The 13,541-nt window shown below is 42.9% G+C and overlaps 1 pseudogene; it reads left to right on the plus strand.

Moving 5' to 3' along the window:
* LOC144374644 (coagulation factor XIII A chain-like) overlaps positions 1-11,543 on the plus strand; it is a 48,900-nt pseudogene extending 37,357 nt beyond the window's left edge.
* Positions 11,544-13,541: the final 1,998 nt, after the last annotated feature.

Raw genomic sequence — 13,541 nt, forward strand, 5'->3', positions numbered from 1 at the left:
ACCTCCAATATATATATATACACACACACACACACACACACACACACACACACACACAAAATCCATCCCATCTATGTGTTTCCCATTTTCTCTCTACAAGGGACAGGGTTGTTGGGCTGGACTGGGATTTTAGCCTCAATTAACTTCTTAACCCCTGCTCAAGGGGAGCCCAGGATTTGCCACCTTGATATTTAACCTTGTCTCTCTAGAAAGCCATGAGCTGCTGTGAGGGCTGTTATTAAAAAGGCTATTTGTTTCGACAGCAGCAGGTGGAGGAGGAGTGCCCTGGGCATTCATGGCCCCCTCCAGAGGGAATGCCAAAGTTCTCAGGCAACTCACTTAAAGTTTCCTTAACTTATTTCTGAAAATGACAAATATTCCTTAGATAGGTTCTCTGTCCCTTCCTGTCCTGATGCTTGATTGCATATTTGAGACTTTTATTTCATGTGGCTAGCACCATTGAGTTCTGCTGAGGACTGGGGTCACCATCAATTACACTCAGAAATATGAGTCTCAAGTGTGGAAACACCAAAGCCCCAAGCCTGGTAGTATTCATGGCTCTATGGGGTCATATGGAGGAGGAAGTCGACTATGAAGCCCAGGTACATCGACCATGGGCCAGCCCCAGGTGAAGCCCAAGGGGATGGACCACGGGCCAGCCTGGGATAAAGGTCAAGAGGACAAACTAGGAGTTGGCTGAGGGCTTAATACTTCTCCACTCACTCTAAGCCACAATCACTTTTCCTGAGCCTTCTGAGTTTTGGCAATCTCACGTCTAAAGTACGGATAATGATGTAGACCTCACAGAATTGTTGTGTTTCAAGATATCCTTGAAACATTGTGGATATTCAGGAAATGTTAGCTACCTCCTTCCCTAATAGAGACCAGACTTCATGAAAATTCACAACATTTTGTGGGAACATGGAGAAAATTTGATCTCTGTAACCTCAATTTTAAAAGTTAGGAATACAACATCTTGTTTCCCCGGTACCTAATAATGGCCATTCCATTTTTACTCAATTTTGAGATTTTTCAAGTCATATTCACATAGATCTGATCTCAGTCTGGCCTCAGAGCTTCTATAAGGTTGGTAGAACAAGTGTAGTTAATTTTCATGTTATAGAAGCAGGAACTGAAGTTCATAGAGGTTAATATGACCTTCTCAAATGAATGCACTCAGGATCAGAGCGTCTGGTAGCTAACCCAGTGTCTCTCTCAAGACCTTCCTCCCAGGTGCTGCACCTGCCAATCCCTCTGACTATCTCAGTCTTCCTTCCCTCCATTCTTTACTTCTCAAACTCCTAAGCATCTTACATGTTTCAACTTGGTTGCTACTTTCTAGCCAATCCCCTTTCTCTGCCACCATCCCAGGTACTCCCAAGTATCTTATCTTCCTAAGGTACTTATTATACTGAAATGCAGGAGTTCATTAAAATTGACCAATACATCTTTTAAAAATATAATAGACTTAGAGTTCCACCCAAGACCTTAACAACACATTTCCTATTTTTTTTAAAGTTATCCAGGGGATCTTCATGCATGAAATCTCCCTTACTACTGTGTAAGCCTTATTTGGAGGGACCAAATCTATTCTGTTCATTATGAGAATTCTGGCACTTTGAACAACATCTGAGAATACTATTAAATAATGCATACTTATCAATAACATGTGCTGAGTGTGAGCTCTATGTCAGGCACCGTGATAAATAGTTTGCATGCATTTATTTCAGTTAATACTGCTGGCCATCAAGAAGGAACTATTATTACCATACTTAAAGAGAAGGGAAATGAGGCTGAGAAAGGGACTTGGAAAATATATAGAAAATACATCATGAATATGTATTTTCATTTTCCTACCTGCTACTATGCTAATCAAGGAAACACCCAAGAAAAGTATTATAAAAAATGCAATAACAGTCTCTGGGAGAATCAATTTTCAAGCACAGATTTAGAACCTTGGAGGAGTTTGGGGATCATGTATTATGGTCCCACGATACTATTTCCAAGTAGCACATTTTGCTTGCTGAACCACCAAAAAAATTCCTTGAACTTCTCTTGGATGATCTAGTCTTATCCTTCTAATAAAATACTTTTGGCTGCAAGTTACAAAATTAATATGGCCCACACAGTTGGAGATTTGCTTTTCTCATTTAAGAGACCCTGCATCAGGCAGTTCCAAGGGTGGTTTAGCCACTGAATGGCATCACCAATCCCGCAGACCCTCTCCTCGTTCTATTCTGCAAGCTTCTGATTGGCAGTGGTGTTTCTCTTTACTGTCCTGAGGTGGTTGTGGCAGCTTCAAACATCACTTTGCATGGAAATATCTGAAAGCAGGAAGAGAAAGACAGACTCTCCCACGTACCTCTCTCTCCTTTTGCAAAGCAGGACTTCTTTCTGGGAAGACACCTGGCAGACCTCTTGTCCTAGAAGGAGGTCACACCCTCTACCAGCTTAAAAGAGGTGCAAGAAGGTGAGAAATGGACATAAAATTCTTCTGGCTGTCTCAAAAGTGGCTGCATTTACCAGTATGAAAATGGGAAAAGGAGATGGTTGCTGCTGATAGCCCCAGCCCCAGATAGCCTTCATTTAAATTACTCATGAGTACTCAGATGCATATTCTTACTTCAAAATGATCTTACAATGAGCGTGGTCCTAGGAATCCAGTGCTGTTGAAGAAAGGGATGATGCAACTCTAGGGATCTCTAGATGTCCACCCCCATGGAAAGTTAAAGATTTTGGTGACAAGAACCTTTTGATTTTGCCTTTAAAAAAATACAGACATAATATTTGTACATCTTTATGTATACATGTGGTAATTTGATACATGTATACAACGTGTAATAAATCAGGGTCATAATTTCCATCTCTTCAACCATTAATTATTTTTGTGTTGAGAATGTTTTACTCTTCTAGTCATCTTAAAATATATTCTAAATTGTTTTAATCAATAGTTACCAGACTTTGATAGACAGATGGACAGAGAGAACAAATTCCTCATCTCTTTTATTTTGGTGTTCTGTATTGAAATACTTTCCATTCTTTCCCAATCTTTAGTAACCACTCTTTCACTCCTTTCTTCCACAAGATTGACTTTTTAGTTTCCACAAAGGATAACATGTAGGATTTGTCTTTCTGCATCTGGTTTATTTCAACTAAAATAATGACCTCCAGTCCCATCTGTGTTGCTGCAAATGATAGGTTTTTGATTGTTGCAATGTCTGAATACTATGTCATTGTCTATACACCACATTTTCTTTATCCATTCATCTACTCATGGGCACCTAGGTTGATTCCATATTTCAGCTATTGTGAATTGTGAGTAGCGCTTTGATTGGCAACAAGGTCCTGTGATGATGACGAATGTTCTCCTCTCCTGTTTCCAGGTCAACAGTGATCTTATTTACATCACAGCTAAAAAAGACGGCACTCACATGGTAGAAACCTTGGATACCACCCACATTGGAAAACTAATTGTAACCCAAAACTTGAAGGAGACGGCATACATGATATTACTGATACTTACAAATTCCAAGAAGGTAATTTACCTCAATTGAATTATTTTTTTAAAGTTTTGCTCCAGTTCATACAGCATACAGTCACTGTCACCCTGAAATGTGTTTTAGAAAACACACTGGCATTTGAAGCATTTGGTAGTCAAAATTCTCATGAGTGAAAGACACATCACAGCTTCAGTTCTCCAATGTAGTTTTATTTGGTTGCTTGCTTTGGGCAGAATTCTCCTTCCCTTGGCTTGTGAAATGAGTTGGTTCAAAGTTGTATGTATTTAAACAGAATATAGAATATGTTCTTGTTGACAAGGACTTTCATTTTAAATAATCCTTTTAGAACACATGGTATAACTAATATAATCTTATCTTTAGTCCAATAATAGAAATTTAAATAACTGCTTCACATTTGTTTAGTACTTTACAAATTATTTTTAATACATTGTTCCACTGAATTGTCATAGAAACCCCATGATGGAGGTAATGTAATATTAATAGGTTAGTAATGTCTCACTAATTCAGGTCAATTACGTTGAAGGCCAGTTTCAATTATAAAATAATGTTATAGTGGGGTTTTTTTGTTAACTTTTATTGTACAGAATACTCCAAATGACACTATTGAGTTCAATTTCATCTCAATAAATACTGAGTGTCTCCACAATTGGTTTGGTGTGAGGCCTTCTAGCAGAGAGCAGGACATAGTTTCTGTCCCCAGGCAAGAGATAGGATTATTATTCAGAGAACAAAGAAGATGGCTACTTGATCCAACCAAAGGATGCAGAAAGTGAAGCTCAGGAAGAGAGGTCACAGACCTCAGCTAAAGAAAGCTGGACAGAGCTTCCAGGCAATAGGAACTTAGTCCACTATGTTTGGGGTACTGCAGGCTTTAACAATGCATCATGTTCAGACGCCCAGTGACCAAAGACAAAGCTTCCCAAGGTCAATCAGGGACAGGAGGTGAGGATGTTGGGTGTCTTAATGGGAAACGTGGAATATATTTTGCAAATGATTCACCTCCAGATATTCTAGAGTTCGGCATTTATTTTGGTGAATGGATAAAAATGATAAGTAATTAGCATATACCTAAATATTTATTGGTATTCCTGAAGTGCTAAGGAGTGCAGGAATTGTTTAAAATATTTTAGACAGTCTCCTTGCTCTTATTTACAAAAGCAATTTGCACTATAAAGAAAAAGCTTGCTGAATTAAAAATGAGGGTGCCTCATGTTGGAAATTCAGAAATTTTGTCATTTGAACTAGTGAATTTTTACTGCATTTCTGAAAAGGTTGCTTCTCTCCTTCATTTGGTTATTATCATCCATGGCATGACATAGATAAAAAGGGTTCTCTTTCCTTCTCCCTGAAAGAAACGTTTAAAAAAAGCACAATAAAAGAAAACAAACAAGCAATGCCCTCTTATTATAGAATTACAAACAAAAAGATTTAGAAAGGGAAAAAAAAAGAAATTCCGTAGAAAATGTGAAAGAAACTAGCTGCAATGTTCTCTCATTAGATGTTCCTGCATTCATCTGTTCAACAGCTTGCACTTAACCATCTGCTACATTGCAAGTACTGTCTGGGGTGGGGGCTTGCAGGGACCTGCCTTCCTCTCCAGCTGCAGAAAAAAACAGAATCAAGCACTGGCCAGGCTGGTTGAGAATTGCTCGGCACAGGGCAGACAGATGCTGTCCCCAACCCAGACTCGGGTCAGGGAGGGCCTTGTGGTCCTCAGCATACATATTACTTCTGCTGTACTTACAGGGGCTGTCATCGTTTTCCAAGTAGATTTGAAGGAGCAATTCACTTATTCCCATCTTGGGGCTTGACTGACCCCCAGAAGGGGTGCTGTGGTTTATCCACCTATTTAATCACACTGAATCAGCACCTCCTGTGTGCCAGCGCACTGGGTACAGAGCAGTGATGCTGAAGAATAGATTGGAAATGGCAGGGAGCACTGGGGTGCAAGTTCTCCAGGAAAAGTCAGGAAGACAGAGAAAACAGTGTGGACTTTCTTATTCTGGAAGAATGAAAGGTGAGCTCCTGAGCTCAGAGCAGTCAGCAAGCCACACAACTAGATGTCTTCTCCAAAACAGGCAGCAGAACGCAACTGCCATTAACTGTCAAGCTCATTGGTGACAGGTGACAGTGAAGCCCAAATCAGGAAGGGGACAGCATCCGATGCCAGGAGAGGAAAGATCAAAAGTATTCCATGAAAGAGAATTTGGGGGATTGGTTAGACAAAGACTAAAATAAATAAAATGCACCAAATGTTTGTAGGGAAGACTTCTGAGGTCCTGGCTTCCAGAATTGAGCAAGAAAACCAGGATCAGGGCGAGGTCAGTGTGTGTTCTGATCCAACTGGAAGACCTCCTACATCCACATACATAGTTGTAAGAGACCACCTCCCCCCATGCTGCTTCTGAGCTGGAGTTTGATTCCAGGTGAATAATTAGTCTCTTAATCAAGGCTGGCATCTACATTTCAAACTCTAATTTTAGAAAGGATGGCGTGGAGTGCTATTTGGAGAAGGATGCTGAGAATCCCTCTGAACGGTGAGGAGGGTGATGGATTGTTGATGTCTACCACGGGCAGACAGTAAAGGGCTGGCTGTGTGCGCGCCACTCTGATCTTCATAGTGAATCCCTCATATAATTTCTCTGCATCCATAAGCACTGAGTGTGGATACTGAAGCATGGAGTCGAGTAAAAACTTAGAAAAGAACTTCTGACCAGACTTGGGGATCAATCATTTTAATTAATTAAATTGCAAGAAGATCATTTTTTCCACTTTGACAAATGAAAGCTTAATATCAATTTTATGACTTTGTTTTTTTTTTCAAAATATAAGATTCAGCAACTATAAAGCATTGAAAAACCAGAATTCGGAAAGCTTACACTGTAGTGATCTGTCTTCTTTTATAATCGTGTCTCAACCCCAGTCCTTCTTTAATACATTAATTATGACCCCTCTGTCACATATTTTCATCTCCCCTGCTCTTTCAATTAGCATTGCAGTATTTCCTACATTAAACAAACAAAAAATTTAGCAGGGCATGATGGCGCACACCTGTAATCCCAGTGGCTTGGGAGGCTGAGGCAGGAGGATTGCAAATTCAAAGCCAGCCTCAGCAATTTAGTGACGCCCTAAGAAACTTAGTGAGACCCTGTCTCTAAATATTAAAAAATAGCTGGGGATGTGGCTCAGTGGTTAAGTGGCCCTGGGTTCAATCCCTGGTACCAAAAAAAAAAATCACAAAATCCTTTTCAAGTGTATTCCACACCAAACGTGCCTCGTTGTGTCTTTGCAATGTGTTTTCACCTTGAAAGAGCTGCCTGAATGTAAATCCTTTCTTTCTTTTCCTTTCCTTCTTTTCCCATTTCCTTCTTTTCCCATTTGCACCCTGATTTCTGCTCCCAGCATATCCTGGAAGCTCTTTTTCCCATGTTTGGGTAATTATAATTTCTTCCAAGAAAAATAACAACTCTAGCTTCCCCACCTCATCCTCCCCTTCCCTCAGTCTAACCCCTGCCTTGCTGCTCAAGGATATTACCTGACATTTAAGCCAGAGCCTGTTATAGCACTGCTCAAAAGCCCTCGTTGTCTTCCTGTTGCACTCAGAGCTTTGCAATCACAAGGTCTCTTTTTGATTGATTCTTTGACACTCCCCCCTCACTACACCTCTTGGCAATGCCCCACAGACATCAGACACAGCACCAGGCACACTGCTGCCAGTTCCTCCAGCAACCCAAGCTCCTGCTCACCCCTATGCCTCTGCTTACTGTGTTGAAAGACCCCCCTCTCCCAAAATGCTCCCTGCCCCCAGGCAGGTCGAGGGTCTCCTTCATATCCCCAGACACTCCATCAACATCTGCCTCAGCATCTGGGATGTGCGTGTCTACACTGCAATTGTTCTCCACTTGTCCCTTTGGTGCCCATGAGGGCTGTGTTTCCATCATGCCTGGCACTTTGCCTGAGACATCACGGAGGTTATCACAGCACCAAATGACCACCTGAATGGTCACCAGAACAGCACTTTACAGATGGGATTAATTGCATGTAAAATGATTTAAACTGGACTATTTAAACTTATCATGAAGATGGAAGCCTTCATAATAATTTTAAATAGTCCAGTTTAAATCTCTGGCTGAAAGCAGCTTGTGTCTGCAAACCCAGATCCTTCAGCCAGGAGGCCCCAGGTCCCTAGGACTCAGAGGCACATAAGACAGACCCTGTCCCTGGAGCTAGGACTCAGCAGGGGAGGTGATGTCATGCAGAGGCAAGTGCTCTGATGAGGAAAAGGAAAAAAAATACATGTGTTTTAGAGAGAGATGAGAGGACTAGGGTTTGGGCACACATTGCACAGAGCAGGGAGGGGCTCAAGCAGCTGACATTGGAGCTAAGATCAGGACATGAGAAGAGGCTTCATCCAACATAAAAAGATGGGATTACTTCCTCGTTAACAGGGAGATATTTTGACCTTGCTCCTGAAGGCTACAGAGGAATCTCAGAAAATACAATCTCTCTTTAAATCACCTCTCGTATCACTACAGGATTGCCCGTGGCCCTGAATTTTTTAAGATACCAGAGCACAAAGGATAACTGCCGAGAAACAGGAATTACTCTGTCAGGCTCTGGGAAACCTCAAAATTCTCTCCTGCTGGGCCCATCCTTCCTGTAATAGCCCAGTCGGCCTCTGCCTGGCAGTGCCCTGCTCTCATGGCAGATGCTTCCCCAGAAGGAGGCCCAAGGGTCCACCAGCCAGGACATCTCTCTGGTTGCTCCCAGCTCCACACAAGCTTTTTCTCCTCACCTTCTCCTTCCACAGCCAGCTCAGCTTCTGTACCCAAAGGCAGCACCTCTCTCCTCTCCTTCCCGCTGCTGGAATTTGCCTCCTGCCTTTTACCTAAATGCATATTTGGCCCCCATCCAAAGTGCTGATCATTACTGCCCTCTCTCTCACGGACCCATCTGCCAGATGATGTCCGCTAAAATATCTCACAGCACTTTCTGCTGCCCTGGATCCACTGCCTGTTTCCCTTCATTATCTTCCTCCTATTGATCCATCAACATGTGCTGCAGCCAGTGCTTGTCCTAGACCAACCGTTTCTGGCACATTCTTGCAGTCTTGACAATCGGGGAAATTGTTCACACCTACACACACACATCCACGTTTGCACACAACACCTGCTGGCATTTCCTCTGTCGTTCCAGAGGGTCTTCCATTCATTATGCATCTACTCCCTGTGATCCACCTAACCACTCCACGATGAAGCTGTCCTGATTTTGCAGATGTGGCAATGGATGACATCACAGTGCCTCGCCGGTGGAGTTGTTGGATGAGGTGGTGCACAGGCATCTATCCCAACACCCGACACATAATTAGCACTTATTAGGAGTCATGATTAATTGGCTTCTTCACCATCACTGCATTCAATTATTCACTAAAGTAGAAGATAATATCTTAACATAATTATAAAAACCAGCATTCTTTATTTAAAGTGTCTTTTTTCTTTCTACTAGCCATTGTGGTGACTGGTTTTTACAAGTCCAGGAATTTGCCTTCAACTCTTCATCTCTGTCCTCCATGATGCTCGAGGATATCAGAAGCACCAAGCTCATTTCTGAAGCCAAACATTTCATGTAAAACTCTGTAGGGACAGTTAGCCTGGAGTCAGGCTAACAGGAATTTTCCTCTTCCAAAGAAAACCCTTTCTGCATCTCCCCCTGCCCTCATCTCCAACCCAATCACTTCAATAACTCTGAAAGACAGTTCCTCAAAACAGCATCCGCATCTCAAACTGCACAAGAACTTTGGTCCATTCCCACAAAACAATGGACAGCCCTTTAAACACAGCTCAGGATCAAGAGTATCTGAGATATTTGTGTTCAGGAAAATTGAACAGGTCTCCTTTCTGGAGTGTTTTTCTTAATTTTTTTCATTTTTTAATTGGTGCATTATAGTTGTACACAGTGGTGGGGTTTGATGTTACATATTTGGACATGCACACAATATAGCATTATGATTTGGCCAATATCATTCCCCATTATTTCTTCTTTCCCTCCCCTCCTCCTCCCTCCTGGTCCCTTTTCTCTACCGATCTCCCTTTGTTGTTTATGTGATCTCCTCACCCTTTCTTTTCCTGTTTCCTCTCTAATTTGTCCTTCTGAATTTGGCTTATTTCACTTAACATAATGGTCTCTAGGTTCATCCATTTTTCTGCAAATGACACAATTTCATTTTTCTTTATGGCTGAGTAAAACTCCACTGTGTGTGTATCTACCACACTTTCTGTATCCATTCATCTGTTGGACACCTAGGCTGGTTCCAGTTTGGCTATTGTGCATGGTGCTGCTGTAAACATTGGGTGTGCATGGGGATTCGAGCAGTGGCATTACTGCTTCTCAGCAAGGGGGTGAGACAGGACTTCTCTAGGACTTTTTATCTCATGCTGAGGGCCATTACCAAGTAGGAATGACGCATCGAAATTTCCTTGCCAAGTGTACCCCATGCTGCTTAGAGGACATTTGATGGGACATTGCATGCATGCTTTAATAAGGTGACCTTGCTCAAGGATCAAGGCGGATCCGGGTTTAGAGCTGATCAGGTTTGAGGAAGTAACCGGCTCCTTGAGTTTAAGGTGTTGCCAGTTTAAGATAATGGGTTTTAGGGAAATTAGAGGTTGAAGATTATTGCTGGGATTAGGGTGTTCCTGCTGCTTGTTCCCGTTGAGTTCTCATGAGATTAAAATGGGATTTGGAGATAGCCTCGTGGAGTAGGTGAATTGTGCGGGTAGACAGCAGAACGCGATTTCCCCTGGACCTGTATGGAGGCGGTGTGAGAGCGGGAATAAAGATTTGCTGTTTGAACCTACGAAGCTGTGTGGTGGCTCATGATTCTGGTGCCAAGCCGAGACATTGGCTTTGGCAATCTCAGAGCCTCTGATAGGCCTCAGAAGGCTGTGAAACTTTAGCTATCTCTAGACGACTCAGGGATATTCCACAGGATCTAACCCAGAAACAGGGAAGACTAGTTAGCATCTTGCCAGATCCCTATGTCCTGGGGTGGCCATGATTTGGGAAAACTTTCTGCACTCTGCCAACAGCCAACTGACCACCTTGGAAGGTAGAGAAGGGTAGGGCAGCAGCCCTCCAGAGTCAACACAGAAAGGAACAATTGAAAAAGGCCAGATTGGGAAGAGAAGGAAGAGGGGCTTGTATTTGGGAGAAGAAACATCCAGGAGCCAGAGAAAGCTTATATTGCAGGAGGCGGGACAGAAAGAGACAGCTATTTCCAAAATCCTTGCTTAGTGGACTCCAGATTCCAGCTCTATGGTTACGACTCAGGGCAGGAAAGAAATTGACACCATAATTTGAGACAAGTTTGATTTTTTAAATTTTACCTGCTGCACCCTGCACTAGTGGCCCTGGAGAAACAACCTTAAGAGCAACACGTTTAGTAACCTTCTTTCCAGACAGACCTTGGCATGGCCACCTACTCAACCAGCAGCCTGGGCAGGTCACCGCCTCTCCAAGAACCTCATTTTGCAGTATTTATAACAAAAATAATCACCAGGGAAGTGGTGGATCTTCCCAGGCAGCCAACCAGGGCAGTGCGGTGTGTTTATGCAGATAACCTTCTTTTTGGTGGATTGTATTTTTCCCCCCATCATTATCTCTGGGTCTTTTCTAGGTCAAGAGGAAGGGCAGCTGGCCCTCAAGACAGCGCTCATGTATGGATCTAAGAAGGCCCTCAACACAGAGGGCGTGGTCAAATCGAGATCAGACGTGGACATGGACTTTGAGGTGGAAAATGCTGTGCTGGGAAAGGACTTCAAGATCACCATCACCTTCCAGAACAACAGCTCCAACGGTTACAGCATCTCTGCCTATCTCTCGGGCAACATCACCTTCTACACTGGGGTCTCCAAGACGGAATTCAAGAAGGAGACATTCGACGTGGCGCTGGAGCCCTTATCTTGTAAGCAAACCAGGGTGTGCTTCTCTCAGAACCTGGTATCTGGCTCTCTGTCCCAATGACTGACAATGCCCACTCAGAGCTGTCTGTCAAATTCAAGTTCTCCCCAGAGCTCAGGAACGTGAATCACACAGGCAGAATTCTCCTATCCTAAAAATCCTCAGTTTTCATCTTTTCTATTTCACACATAGAAGTGAACACTGAAATGTTCAAAGCCAAGAACCCCGTGAGTCATGAGAATTAAAAGTCACCTCACTTCTGGCTACCCAAAGTGTGGTCCCCACACCAGCAGACCAGCCGTGTCAGTATGCCCAGGAGCCCCTTAGCCATGCAGAATCTCAGGACCCACCCAGGACTCCTGAATCAGAATTTGCATTATACTAAGATCCCATTCCAAGGGGATTGCACTGTACAAGAAACTGGGAAATGTGTCCAAATGACCCATCTCTGAAAATAGGCCACTTATTGGTATCTCTCTCCTGAGATAGGAAAGACTTTTGGTGTGTTTTGCTTTACTTACCAAGAAGGTAGAAAGAGATAAACTCTGCGTAGAGGCTGTTTCTTAAAATTGATTAGCGAGACGTCTAGGGAGAGACCCCATCCAGAGAGGAAGCTGGAGGCAGAACGTGCCATCCAGGAGCCGTGCAGGGCTTCCGGCTCTCTGCTGTCTCTCATGGGGCTTCCTACTCAGCCTTTGCAGCCTCCCTTGCACACACATTTTTATCACTATAAATATTTAGAATATTTTAAGCAGAGTGAGATCAACATGCTTTAGCTTGCATCCGGGATTACAGTTATGGCTGCTCTTATTTTTCCTGGGGTTGCTGGTATCAGTGGCCACACAACTGGCAAAATGACTCAGCCCAAAAGGAACTGGTCTCTGTGCAGAGCACGTGAAGTTGGGGGAGACTGGGAAGGACTCCAGATTTAGGGCTCCAGATTTCTGTTGACCTGACACGTGGCATTGAAGGAAAAATGAAAAAAGGGAATAAAAGGTATGCACACAAGTTTTATAAAGCAGAGGCGAGCAAGATTGATGTGCACCCCCCGGCTGAAACACATGTCTTAATTTTTCTCAAAGTTTCTAGATCTGATGACTCTCCCAGCCCACAGTATCTCTCAGAAAAATGCAGAAGTATCTCTAAAGATTCTAATTCCAAGAACATGAAGGAAGTAAATAGGCCTAGACTCGGTAATGTGGCTAACGGTTAAGAAGCACCAGGGTATTTTCTTTGAAAACTAGAAGATTTAAGACTTTTATTATGATGATGATGATAATAATAATAATAAAGTGGCCCACCCCTGTAATTCCAGTGACATTAGAGACCAAGGCAAAAGGATTGCAGTTTCGAGGCCAGCCTCAGCAACTGAGCAAGACCCTAAGCAAGTTAGTGACACTGAGTCTCAAAACTAAAGGAGGGGGGCAGTGCTGGGGATGTGACTCTGGGTTCAATCCCTAGTACCTATGTACCTCTGGGTTCAATCCCCAGTACCTATGTCTATATCTATATCTGTATTTAAATATCCATATATCTATATCTGGATATCTAGATAAATAGACTGAGGAGGAGACCAGTCCTTGTAATTGTTTAGAACGGGAGTCCACCCCACAAACTTGGCCTCTTCTGCACACAGCCAGTTCTCTTTTTGTTTATCCACCATGGTATGACATAGCTAGCATGCCAACACCACACCACTTGGATCCTCTAGTCATTGGAATTGTGAGCCAAATAAACTCTTTTCTTTATAAAGTACCCAAGCTCAAGTATTTTGTTAGAGCAATGGAAAATAGATTAAATCAGGAGTAAAAAAATGGTGGATACAGGACATATAAGAACTCTTTATAAGAACTCTGTTTCCAGTGAGCTGAGGAGCCAGTGGAGGGTTTCTGACAGGTTTTAAAAGCTCTAACAGGTTTTAAAAGCTCGTTGTGTTGAGAGACTACATGGGGAGCAGGGCCCAGGCCTAGAGACCAGTTAGGATGCTGTTGCAATTTTTCACCTGAGAGATGGGGCTACAGTAACAGAGTAGTGAGAACTAGTCAGATCTGGGCATGTCCT

Source organism: Ictidomys tridecemlineatus, unplaced genomic scaffold, assembly GCF_052094955.1.
Source record: "Ictidomys tridecemlineatus isolate mIctTri1 unplaced genomic scaffold, mIctTri1.hap1 Scaffold_80, whole genome shotgun sequence".
Taxonomy (NCBI): Eukaryota; Metazoa; Chordata; class Mammalia; order Rodentia; family Sciuridae; genus Ictidomys; species Ictidomys tridecemlineatus.